This window comes from Coturnix japonica, chromosome 4 (genome assembly GCF_054131305.1).
Source record: "Coturnix japonica strain WE chromosome 4, WE-NBRP24, whole genome shotgun sequence".
In the NCBI taxonomy this organism is placed as follows: domain Eukaryota; kingdom Metazoa; phylum Chordata; class Aves; order Galliformes; family Phasianidae; genus Coturnix; species Coturnix japonica.
The window spans coordinates 8,810,531-8,823,547 of record NC_140666.1 but is presented as its reverse complement, the minus strand read 5'-3'; the positions used below and the strand labels follow the sequence as shown (position 1 = coordinate 8,823,547).

The 13,017-nt window shown below is 47.9% G+C and overlaps 1 long non-coding RNA gene across 4 annotated transcripts in view; it reads right to left on the bottom strand.

Annotated features, from left to right (window-relative positions):
- The window catches only part of LOC146760925 (uncharacterized), a 43,864-nt gene extending 40,147 nt beyond the window's left edge, over positions 1–3,717 (bottom strand). For all 4 annotated transcript variants that reach the window (XR_014945071.1, XR_014945068.1, XR_014945069.1 and 1 more), the window contains exon 1: positions 581–3,717. This is a non-coding gene — a long non-coding RNA (uncharacterized LOC146760925). The remainder of the gene's footprint in view (positions 1–580) is intronic.
- Positions 3,718–13,017: the final 9,300 nt, after the last annotated feature.

Below are 13,017 nucleotides of genomic sequence, written 5' to 3'. Positions count from 1 at the left end.
CAGCCAGGGCTGAAATCTTAGCTTCATTGAGGAATCACAGGTCAAAGGTAAAGGTACAGCTCCAGTCCTTTTGATCAGTGAAACAGCCAAACTGGCATGAGCCCCAGCACAGGGCATGACGTGGGATCTGGAGTTCAGACTATTGTAAGCTTCTAATGTGGCATGTGGGCACATACTATTTGCCTCCATGCTTTGATCATCCTTGTTTATTGGAAAACAAGATCATCTGATACTACCCTGCTGAAATTCTTGGAACCACAGATATCGAGCTCTTTAATAAAGGGTCAGCAAGGTTAACGTGAAAGCTTTGGCCAACAGAAGTTATCTTCAGCAGGAAAATCTCACAAGCTCCCAGTCCCTCACTGCACTCATTAGAGATACATGTCTATTTTCTGATAAGTACAAGGGGCACTTCCTCTCACAGTGCTCCTCTGACTTTGTTATGGCATCTTGTAGTGTGATGGAAAGCACAGCGATGTCAGCAGAGCAGCAAAGTCCCAGACTGCAACAAGTGAGGGCTTCCTCAAATGCAACAGCTGTGGACACAGAAGCAAAGAAAGAAAGCAATAATGCTGCCTACCTTCAGAAGGCTTCAGGTAGGGAGATATCTCCAGCAAAATGCCCTCACCTCCACTGCATCCCTTTGTGTCACTCAGCTCTGTTACATGCACCTGAGCTCCCCTGGGCTGGCCCTGCCTTCCCACCTGATGCTCCGTTACTTGTTCAGGCCGTGACTCAGCATTTCTGCAACACATCTGCTCATTGCTGTACCCTACAGTGAGCAGTAAGGCGTGTAATACACCATAGCTGCTTTTTGAGAATGCTCTGGGACAGAAGAACACATTGAATAACATGGAAACTGTTTTGGATATGAGCTGATATATGGCAGGCATAGTGGTGTATTTAACCACATCAGCTGTCAGAACGCATGTCTAATGCAACGCTTTGGAAGTGTTTAGTAATGCAACACTTTGGAAGTGTTTAGTAGTACAATACAGAAGTGACAGGATCAGTGTGCTCCAGGAATACCCCTGGTGATTTTGGAAGCACACTGCAGTAATTAACACCTCAAATGGTGCGGTTTGTAAATGGCATCATGCAGTGAGGACCTTTTGTTCACAGCAGAGGGCTCGGTTGCAGTTTCAGCCTCTTAAACGAATCATTCCAGTACTGAGACAGCTATTCCTGGGATGCTGTGCACAGGAGAAGTTTCATCTCGCAGCACTTGTGCAGTGCTCTCCTAAATATTCCTTCCGACCCTCACAAGCTGATAGCACAAACCCCAACTCAGTGGCTGGGAGGTCTGTGTCCCCTGTTCCACTCTGCTGGAAGCTGAACAGGGGAGAATGTTTTGAGGTACTGCCAGTTCTGCCTTCTTTTAATTGCAGGAAGTATCTCCTTCGTTATGGTTTTTGCTTTGTGGTTTTGTACTGTTCCTGTATTACTGCCTTTATCAGCCACTGCCATCAAAACAACTCATGTAGGTGTTAATTCATCTTGTGGTAAGAGAAGTGAAACGCTTTGCTTCGTGGTACCTCCACCATGTATCTCCCACTGCAATGCTGCCAGGCTCATTGTGGGAGCTCTGGGAATCCCTGTGTGAGCAGAGAAGGTCACAAAGCTGTTCACTGCCAGCAGCATAATCCCCAGCTATCAATGGGCCTCCAGAGCTTCCTCTGAGGGAACTGCATCTCTGGGTGCTGCTTCCTTGCTTTGCCCAGCTTGTGACACTTAGAGACTCAGGACTCAGATCTTAGAGAGCATGAAGTGGGTGGTATTAAGAGAGCAGTACCTATCCTCCTCTTTCATCAGCAAATTTCCAAGAGCTTTCAGCTACTGTCACACTGTTGTCGGGTGCCTGCAAGTTTATCTGCCTGCTGCCAGTCCTGAATTATGGGACACCATATTATACCCAATGGAAATGGCAGAAAAATTTAGTAGTGTCAGACATAATACAGTGTCACAGTTTGGACTATCTAGATGAGCCATGTGTTGTATATGGGGGTGTGGAACATCACACCTGGGGGCTGTGGACAGACAGAGGTCAAATGTGAATCCAAACCCTGATGTCAGGATGAGGGAGTCAGAAACTGGAGGAATCCATGGGTGCTCCTGGCCTGGGGACAAAGCAGAGCCAGCAGCTGGGTATGCAGGGCTGTTGCAGGAGCACTGGAAAAATGGAGAAAGACATGACATACAAGGAGCTGCTGTGGGGTTTCCTTGCGTAGCATTGGTGGGGAAAATCACGGGGGTGGATCATAACCTGATCCGATTACCTTAGACTTTTCTAATACTTATCTGCCTGGTTTGTTGTAATTTTTCACTTTCCCTGCCTCAATAAGCAGATATGCCTCTAACTGAATACTTGGGTCAAGTTCAGTTTGTCAATTTAATTTATTTTGGATACAACCTGTAGATTAAAACCTACAAGCAAAGAGTGGAAAGAAGAAAAACAGTCTGAATATGGAAGTAAGTGATCTGAATACACAGCTGGCAACCTGGACTTGGAGTGTCCCTAGTAAAACCTGCCTCTCATTACCATTTAACCTTCTCTATAACAGGCACACTGCATACCCTCAGCCACACACTCCCCTGTTTTGTGGGCCAGGTCTGACCATAGGAGGCCTTCTTATACCACAAGCAGCTCAGGTCCTCTGTTGTGTTAATTTAACATCCTTTATGTCAGTAATGTCTTGTTGGAAGGGATAAGGAAAAGAAAAAAATGAAGAACAGGAAATGTAAATTCTAGGTGATGTTTTGTATCCATCAGTTACTGCTACACAATAAAGAAAAGAAAAATCCAGCTTGATCTTCTATGGAAGAGAATATTGCTCATACTTAATAGAAATTCTGCTGCCATTAGGAAAGTGAAACTCTGGCCTATTCTTTGTATTGATTTAGGCAGCCAGACACTACACACAGTTTCTTATTTTGAAAACAATTGCTTTTTTTTTTTTCTTCAGAGAAAATAATAGGTGTAAAAAGGAGTTTGAAACACAAATGAAGGCAGAGCTAACAGTGCCACATCAATATGTGTATCATCAGTATATCTACTGAGGAATGGGGAAGGAAAAGAGTTGCAGCTGGAGGCACACAGAAACGTTTGTCTTCAGAGGGATTATCATAAACATGGGTGACCTTTTTTAATTGGCCAAGTGAATGCAGTCAGAAATCGATGTTACTTTTCATGTATAACTGCTGCTGTACTGCAGATGTTGCTATTGCCAGAATAAATAGGCAGAAGGGTTCAAGGGGACATGCCTTCCCTACTGCTTAGCTTCAGAGTTCTGCTTGGCTGACAGTTACCCTTCCAGAGGGCTATGCTCTATTTCAGTTTGTTGTGTTGGGGTAGCACAGTGCCTCTGCTCCCACCCCACTGCTACGCCTGCACAGGGCTGTACTGGCAACACCTCACTGCTGGGTGGGACACACAGTGGGCCCTGGGTGCTGTCTGAGCAATGCCTTCTTGGTGTACAGTGGTTCTTTGCAGAAAGCAGGGAGGTTTTTATTATGCAACAACATATTTGCAACAATGACAAAGTTGTTTTTCCTATGAGAAAATCAGTAATGGGATGGGGAGGTTGAAGAAAGAGTGCCATTTAAAGTGGCATTAGAGAGGCATTCGTTCTTTGTATATTGTGTTGGCAGCTGGAAAATTGCTGTGAAAAATTCTACACAAGGATGGAGATTAGTTACTGGTTGTACAAAGACAGTGATTTGTTTCCTTTTCCATTTAATAAATTTAATTTATTATTTATTTATTATTTATTATTTATTTATTATTATTTACTCTGCTTTCCACACATTTCCTGGTGTGATGGGCAGGACAGAGTGGAAAGGTTGAAAGATAACAACATCTGAGAGCTTCCAGGAAAAATACATATCTATTTCTATTTCATAATTGCATGTATTACTTTACTATTCTGCAATGAGACAGATGATTACTTTAAACATAGAAGTTATTATTTGTTTTTTTTTTTTTAAGACAAAAATCCGATTGTGCAAAGAGGCACATACATCATTTGAGCACACAGTGGGTACCTGCCACTTGGTCCCACAGGTCAAACCTTGCTGGAAAGCCTAGAGCTTAAAACTGAGCTGTGCTCAGAGGACTGCAGCAGCTGCCAGAGATGCCCACTGCCTCTGAGTCTTGCATGCAGTGTGTGGCCCCACTGCCCTTCTGCTTCCAGCAGGCAGAAAATTAGCTGTGTCTCTCAGCCAGGAGGGAGAGTTCCCCGTTGGGATAGCAAAGCTCCTTTCAGCTGTATTTATTGCCTCCCTCCAGGTTCTCTTTGGAGCCAGGAACGTTGCATGTGAGTGAGCAGCTACAAAAGAGAGCTTCAATTAAGAACTGAACTCATAAATCCATGGCAGTTTGTTTTCACCACAGCTGAAATGCCCAAATGGTTTGATTTGATATTTGCCTCTAAAAGATTAACAGAGTCAAGGGCAAAAATGACTGTAAATGAATGGCATGATGGATTCATCCATTGTTTTCTCCTAAGGCCAGAGCTGTGCCAGCTGGCCAGGAAAGGAGGCCTTCTTTGTATGGTCAGCAATGAACGCAGACCTGGGACAAGGGTGCCATCTCAGTGTCTCCTATGTCTACTCTACACTGCACCCAGCTCAGCACTGCAGCATGGCAGCTGTGTCCATCCTGCAGCACCAGGCAACAAGCACCATGGAGACCTTCCTGGCTGTTGTGCTCCTACCTCCACTCTGCATGCTCATACACAGGGCTCCTTCTCTTACCCCTCTGCTCCCCAGGTGTCTCCTGATGCAGCTCCCACCCAACCCCAGGTCCTTCTGCCCTGACTGCAGGGCTCTGCTTTGCTGGATGCTCTTCCCATGCACTGGGGAATCTTTGATACCATGGCTGTGCATGGGTGTATTTCATCCTATGGAGAAAAGACAGCTCATAGGAAAGGTGAAGTCTGCAGTTTAAGTGAGCAAAAAAGGAGTTGTGTCAAAAATGCTCAAATTTAAGCTAGCAGGAGGAGAGACAGGAGGCGAAAGGGGAAGAAGATCACCCAGTTTGCCTCCATCTTCCAAATGAAAGAGAGTGTAGGAAGGAACAAACTGTGCAAAAAAATCACCTAGATTCCTAAGCAATGCTCCTAGGAGCACTGACAGCATGAGGCAAGGAGAATTTCACCTGGTTCACTCAGTTCTTACAGCTGCAGACTTCTCATCGGCACTCCCCCCAGCTCCAAAGCAGAGCTGTGATCTGCATGCTGAGAGGAGACACAGCCCAGGCCCTCCTCAGACAGCATCCTGTCAGCATCCCAGCACTGCAGCTGCAGCCCCACCAGTGGCAGACATCCTGGCAGGCAGTCTGCCCTGTGATCGTGGCCATTGTGCTGTGAAAATGACCTGGAATTCTCTCATGGACCCAACTCCTGGCTTATATTGCAGAAGGAAAGTCATCATTGCTGCCAAAAAAAAAAAAAAAAGACAAAAGGCCATCAAACAATAGCACAGCCATAAATGAGGGTCATAAATGTGCAGATGGGTGGTAGATAGCTGCAGGCTCTCCCTCACGAACACAGTATCCGGCCTGGGAAGCAGGCTGTGTTGTTGCGTGTTGGATGGGATGTGGGAGTTAGGTCCAGACAATGAGAGGGTATCTGTGCCCATAACCATCCATCAACTGCAAGCATCTTGCAAATCTGTATCCCAAGTCTGGGAATCTGTTAGTGGTGCGCTATTCCATAGCAAAGCAAGGTTTGTCCCTTGCTGGTTCTTGAGGCTCTCCATCCACACCACAGCTCCATGTGCTGCGGGGCACATCCCTGAGCTGCCACCACTGCCTACCACTCCAAAAAGGTTGCCAAAGTTCCCAGTGCAGAGCTGAGACTGCTTTAAGTCCTGTGACTTCTCTTTGGAAACGATTCTTTCCAATATTCATCAGTTAAATGCTGAAATGTTACTTGTTTATCAGCCATAGTTATTGCCAGGTAGTTAAGAACAATTGATTCATATTAATGCCTACAAACACACTTTATTCAGCAGGTTGCTACTGGTATTGCTGAGTTTATCCTGGGCTTATTCTCTGACTTATTCTGGGCTGCCAGCTTTGGCATCTGATGTATGCAACAACAAACATGTTTAGGATTGGCTTCTGTTCACCAGTAAATGGATAGAGTGTTCCTGAAGTCAGCAGTTACACACATCCACATGGATGGAGTCAGATGGGCCCTGTGGCAAAGTGAGACCCTTCCCTGCAGAAAGCTTAAGCTCTCCTCTTTGCTGTGAGCAGACTGGAGGTGTTCTTGACTATAGGGGCTGGGTTGAAAAAAGATGTTTGTGGATGGATTTGGGAGCAAATAGAGCATTCAAGGAAGAGAATTCCATCAAAATTAATAGGTCAGCATGCTCTGCTTTAATCTCCTTCCCTTGTCCTCACACCTGGCTGTTACAGAATCAGGATACTGAGTGTGGCCCTGGAATCTCGTTTTGATATTCTCAGGTAATTGCCTTTCTGGAGTCTTTCCTTCCATTATTAAACCAAGTCCTTGTCTTTACCTGCAAAGTGTACATAATTCTGGTCAATTGCATACAGTCTGTTTTGTTACGCTAATGTCACCCTGTCCTCCTGTCCATGCCATTGCTCTCCACCTCACCCTGTGCTGCTCAGGTTTTCACACCAGCAGCTTTATGCAGTTCTTCCCAGTGAAGAACTCCAGTTCTTCCCAGTGACAGCTCCACTGTCTGGCCAAGGCTCCCTGAGTGCCTGTGCTACCTTTGCCTTGCCTGAGAGAGTCTTGAGCAATGATGGTGAGTTGTTAGGAGCAAACGCTGCAGTACCCAGATACCCTTTTCTAACAAGGGAGCAACAACTGGCTTGTAAGCACATAATTCCTACCTTTCTCTAGAACATAATCATTAGGAATTTGTAACAATAATGTGTTTGCTTGTTCCCTGACAGTATCCTGGGACTTCCAGAAAGATTAAAAATGACTTTGGTCCTGCCAAAAAAAGCTCCTGTACAGCCTCATTTCCTCCAAGTGCTGCAAGGAAAGATGTATGACCAAAATGCTGTCTGTTCTGGTTTTACTTTTAATAGTGTTGAAAGAACTGTTGGCCACAAATGGATGCCATGAAAAACATCAGGGGTTATACAGAGCCGTTCTCACTCTGCAAGTGAAGAAAAGAATTTTTCCTGCTGTATGCCCAAGGCTCTGAGTCCCATCAGATCTCCCTTAGAATGCTGGAAGGATGTGAAGCTGAGGAATGAAAAGCTGTGGTGTATTCCCCCAAATGACCAGCAAAGGGCCAGCAGCCATCGAGCTGATAAGCCTTCCACATGGGCAGGGTCATCCGCCCTAGCTGGAACACATCAGCCAGTCGATAGTCAGCTTTGCAGTTATTTCCTTCTGAAAAACACACAAAACATCCAGGCAGAAGTTCCAATCCAGCTGTTGGTTATCATTTTTCCCTCTGAAATCAGAAGGCATCATAGTTTTCATAGCTCCCATTGATCTGGGATCTGTGTCCCAGGGTGCTGACCTGAGCTGCACTGACTAGAGAAGCGCCTTTAAAAGCAAACCAACCCTACCAAAACAACCAAACCCAAACAAAAACAACTGCACAAACAAAGCAAAACAAACAGACACAAAAACTACCCAACCCTGCAGTAGTGATTGCTGGGTGCAGCTGTGGCTCTGACTTTTGCTCTTCCCTTTTCTATCAGTTCTCCGTGCTGCAGCTCTGTGTACAGCCCCACTGATCAGCTTTTCTCTGGCAGTGCCCCTACAACGCAACTGCCCTCTGCTACTGGCCCATCAGTGTGCCTGCAGGTTCTCACAGCTGCTGGGTCTGCCTCTTCTGTTAGGTCAGATCATGGGCAGCGTGAAGGGGGTACCCCAGGAAGCAGCAAAGGCAGATGTCTGTTTCCATACAGCTCTGCCCAAATCAAATGCTTTTAATGAGTGAAAATTCTTTTTGCTTCCCGTGAGCCAAACATCAGTAAAAAGGGTGTATTTGCTTTTCTTCCTCAATGTGAAAACAGAGTAAAATCAATATTCAAACTAAAGTTCATTTCATTACGAGCCAAAACACATGTGGATTTACTTCTGAAAGGGCAGGCAGAAAGTACAAGAACTGGTTGAAAATTGAGGAAATTTTGCCCTGTTATTTCTTTTAAAGACCTCCAGAGTCCTCTGAATGTTGTGCCTATTCCTAATGCCTGGGTACCGCAGGTCCATGTGACGCTCACAATAAGCAGAGCTGTGTGTGGATGGAAGTCCTCCTCACATATGTGCTCTGTTAGGATACTCACAGAATCCTTGAGAGCTCTATTGCCCTGGGAGTCCTGAAGGAACTGAAGGCAGCTTTCAGGAACACCTGGGTGTCTCCAGGACACGGAGCTGTGATCAAACAACACACTTCCTAATGAACACTGGCAGTAGGGAGCAGGAATGCTGTGGACAAACTCTTCCAAGATAGCTTCAGAAACATCTGCCCTGCTTCTCAGCTCTCATTTCCAGTGAAAAAGGGATCTAACTGAATCATTCCTATCTGTTTTTGGGCCATGAACCAATATCAGCAGTGGGACAAGTTCATCGTGCTCAGGTTTCCAGGCGTTCAGACACAGCACAGCACAGCCCTTGCCCTGCAGGGCTGTACCCACAGCCTTCTCACACTGCAGCCAGTCCATGCGCCACACGGCTGCTTGTCTTGTGTTGTCCAGATTTTCAGCTGCTGCAAATGCACAAGTTAGCAAGAAAGGCTGGAGCTGCTGCACAGAGCTACGGCAGGCTATGAGATAAACACAGGCTGTGCAAGAGGAGCCAGTTGTGAATGAGCTGAGAGGGTGGGCTGTTTGGAGATGGTCAACACATTGTACTTTGGAAAGGGGTGAGTAGGGTACCCACGAGAAACAGTCTGAGCTGTGGAAGTGCTGAGGGCCTCTGCATTTAAAACAATGTCGATTTTTTTTGCTGTCTTCTTTGTCCTGTTATTTCATGTTTGTCACCTCCAACTGATACCATTAGGGATTTCTCTGAGCATTTCTCTGAGCATAATAGAAGAGCAAGAATGTTGAGATGTGCAAAGCTGTAGGAAGGCTGCACATATCCATCTCCTATCAAAGTGGAGAAGGGTTCCATATGTAGACCGAGAAAACCTTAAAACAGCAACCAGATTTCCAGTTTCTGGTTTTCAGTGTGCTTTTGTGTAGTGTTTCCTCTCAGACAGATGTCACAACCAGTATTTCACCTTCTGCAGGGCTGCTCATTGGCAGTGTTGCAAATAAAAAAGAGCTCAAAACTTTCTGGCGCAAAAGCTCTCATATTTGTGCTGGGTAGCTGCTTACAAACAGCGCTCCATCAGGAACTCCTCTTTTTCCTTCCACGTTCTGTTGTTAGATACTGTGAAAGCATTTCTAGCCTTTGAGTCTCTCTGCTGACAGCAAATGGGGTCCCAGGGAAGCGCTGCCACCATCTGCAGGTCTGTGTCCCGTTGCCAGTGCTGCCCATCCCCGGCTACTGATTCTGCACACAGGGAGTTTACCCGCACAGCATTCCCCCATTACAGACAGACCGCTCTACTTCATCGTGCAGCCGCACGGACACGCAGCCAGAGAGAAAGAGGTACGCAAAAAAGGGAAAGGGAAAGGAAGGGAAAATATAAGGCAAAGCGAAGTTCCATCTGCGCCCGTGACTGCGCCGCCGCCTCCAGTCAGGCCGGGAAAGGAGCGCGTTTTCCCGGTGCAGCGATGCAGGTCGGGGCACCGACAGAAGGTCGTGAGCTCCCTCTGCTGGCATCGAGGCTCTCCGCAGCCCGCAGCTCCGCTGCTAATTCCTTCTGTAGAAAGTCCCAGCTGCCAAAGCCCTACCGAGAACGGCGGAGATAAAAGCTGGTCCGCCCCCCCGAGGTGCTTGCGGTCATTTCTGTCCTGTCTGTGCCTGCCTGTAAGCTTGCGCCCTCGCACCTTCCAGAGCGCACAGGAAAACCCATGATTCAGCCTCACGGGATGCAATGGAAAAACTCACACGTAGAGGGTTATGGCAGGCTGACAGAAGGAGAGGCCGTGCAGTTCCTCTGAGCGCAGTCCAGATGGGCCTGACGGCTAAGCTCTCTCTTGGGTTGCTTGCAGTATCTCGGGCAGCCTATCTCAGCTACGGTGGAATCCTGCAGGCTGTGCCCCAGCTGTGCCTTGCAGGCGGTGCAGCTCATAGGCAGCCTGCAGCCACCAGAGGCTGGGCAGAAGTCCCTCCTGTCTGGAAGAAGCATTCTCTGCCTCCTGGCCTGAACCTGCAGCAGCGCAGGGCAGCATCTTAGAGACACCAGATGCCTTCTGAACACACTCACAAATGTGTCGGTAGCACATCCGGACAGGTACAGGAGAATCACAGCGTGCAGGAGGTGGCCATGTGGAAAACCCAATTCATTTAATGGCCATGGAGAAAAGAAAGCATTCTCACCAAGCAAGGCAGAGAGATGCGGCAAATGCTGTATGACCAGGCAGGAAAGTCCCTCTCTACTCTGCTCTTGTGAGGTCCCATCTGGAGTACTGTGTCCAGGTGTGGAGCCCTCAGTACAAAAAAGATATGGAGATTTTGGAAAGGGTCCAGAGGAGGGCCACGAAGATGAGCAGGGGGCTGGAGCACCTCCCCTATGAGGACAGGCTGAGGGAGTTGGGTTTGTTCAGCCTGGAGAAGAGAAGGTTGCGGGGTGACCTCATTGCAGCCTTTCAGTGCCTGAAGGGAACTTACTCCCAAGAGGGGAGTAAACTCTTTGAAAGGGCTGATAATAGCAGGACACGGGGAAATGGTTTTAAGTTGAAGGAGGGAAGATTTAGGTTGGATGTTAGGGGAAAGTTCTTTACTAGAAGAGTGGTTAGGTCCTGGAACAGGCTGCCCAGTGAGGTTGTGGATGCCCCGTCCTTGGAGGTGTTCAAGACCAGGCTGGACGGGGCCCTGGGCAACCTGATCTAGTAAAGGTGTATGTTTGGTGGCCCTGCCAGGCAGGGGGGTTGGAACTACATGATCCTTGAGGTCCCTTCCAACCCGGGTAATTCTGTGATTCTGTGATTCTGTGAAAGTGAGCTGTGCCCTGGTGTTGAGTTCTGCAAGTGGTGAGGACACCAAAACAGAGAATATGTAATTCACAGGTCATAGAACCAAGAATTGTTTGAGTTGAAAGGGTTAAAGATTATCTAATCCAACTCCCCTGAAATGAACAGGGCCACCCACAGCTACATCAGGTGCTCAGAGCCCCACACAGCCTGACTGTGGGTGTCCCCAAGGACAAGGCATCCACCGCCTCTCTGGGTAATCTGTTCCAATGCCCCACAACCCTTATTGTTAAAAAAAAAAAAAAAATCTTCCTTATGTTCAGTTTAAATCAAGTCAAAACTTCGCTGCTCAGCTATAGCTTAGGCAATTACAGGACATTTTTGTTAGAGATAAGTCAATAGCTCTCATTCCAAAGCAATTTCTCTAACCAGGTAAGCAACAAAGGTACTCTGAAGAAGGTGGCCTTGACCTGAAACTGGAACTAACACTGGAGAAACATCAGCCCAGTGGGTTGGAGACTTCAGCTGAACAACAGTGAGTTCCGTTGAGCATGGAGCATTTCCCTCACTGCACATCCTCCAGTCTCACCTGGGCTCCAGGTGTATCAGAGCGTATGCAAAGAGGGGAATTCTGCACCCCTCCCATCACATTTCATGACCTGGATAAAAAGATGATCGTCTGACGTTTGAGGTAGAGATGGGCAGAGTGCGGGTCTGACATGGAGGGGAAGGTGGGGAAGGTGAGAGGTGTCCCACTGACCGTACCGGTACGATCAGTTCACTGCATCTCAAGCCAAGGGCATGACCAGCCCATCTCAGAGGGGAGCGGTTACCTCTGCGCGGCTACGGGCGGCTGCCTGCAGGCAGGTGGTTATGTTTGGGCCTGGAGCTGAGGGCCCTCTAGCGTTGCGAATCCTCCAGCGTACCTGAAAAGCTTGCGAAACAGACCTCTTCAGAATTCCTGCTCCTGATAACTTGTAATACAGCACTGTTGTTCATTACGCTTTGCAATTATAACTTATGAAGATGACGTGACCCTGAGCAAATCAAGTAATTACGGTCATGACACAAAATGCTTCAAGATGTTTCTGTAGACTGGTGTGAAAGCCCAAAAGGCCTCAGCCTGCCCATGTCCACAGCAAGTTGAGTGCCCTACACCCAGCACAGCCAATTCCCCGCCCTCCCCACCCCCCCGCCTCACACACCAGACGCACGGATAGTGCTGAGCTCTAGTTCTGAGCCTTGCCGCTGCTGAGCACCATGTGGGGCTGAGCTGCCCCCGGGGCACAGACATTGCTTTGAGTCTTTGGATGGGTCAAACAGCTGATCTGAAAGAAAAAAAGCAGTGATGTTTCCAGGTCTATTAGCAGTCTGCTCTGGTTCGCAGGAGGCCACAAAGAGGGACAGGACAATCTCACAACTTCATTGCCCACTTCAGCCTCAGCCTGGCTGCAGTGGGCTCAGCCCAGCCCCTGAAACACTGCCCAGCCCTCACCCAGCACCACACTCACCCAGCAGCAGCACCACCAAAAACCCCACAGTGTGTGGGGACACTGACTGCCAGAGGTGGTTTGTTCCCATCACCCACTCCTGCTCTGCGCTGGATGATCTGTAGATCCTTCATTTTGAGTCAATGTGCTTTTTAGCAGATGACTTCTGCTATCGGCTTCACGAGGTGCCGGAGCTGATGTTAATGTGATGGACAGTCTGCCTACCCAAAAGCTGCAGCACTGCTTGTGGAACGAGGAGCAGCATCGCCAGTTGCATCAGGTGCAGCACCTCACGCAGAGGCTGATGTCACTCCCAACCCCTACAGAACAGCCTGGGTAAGCTGCTTTTCCTCACTTAGATTGCATCACTGAGCAGCACCGAGCTGTGATCAGTCCGACTCAGCGGGCGGGCAGCAGGGCAGCCCAGCTGATCTCATACTAAATCTGACTGGTTATCCCAACCCGACCTTCTGCCTTTTCCACCACACAGTGGCAGTAGGGAATTTC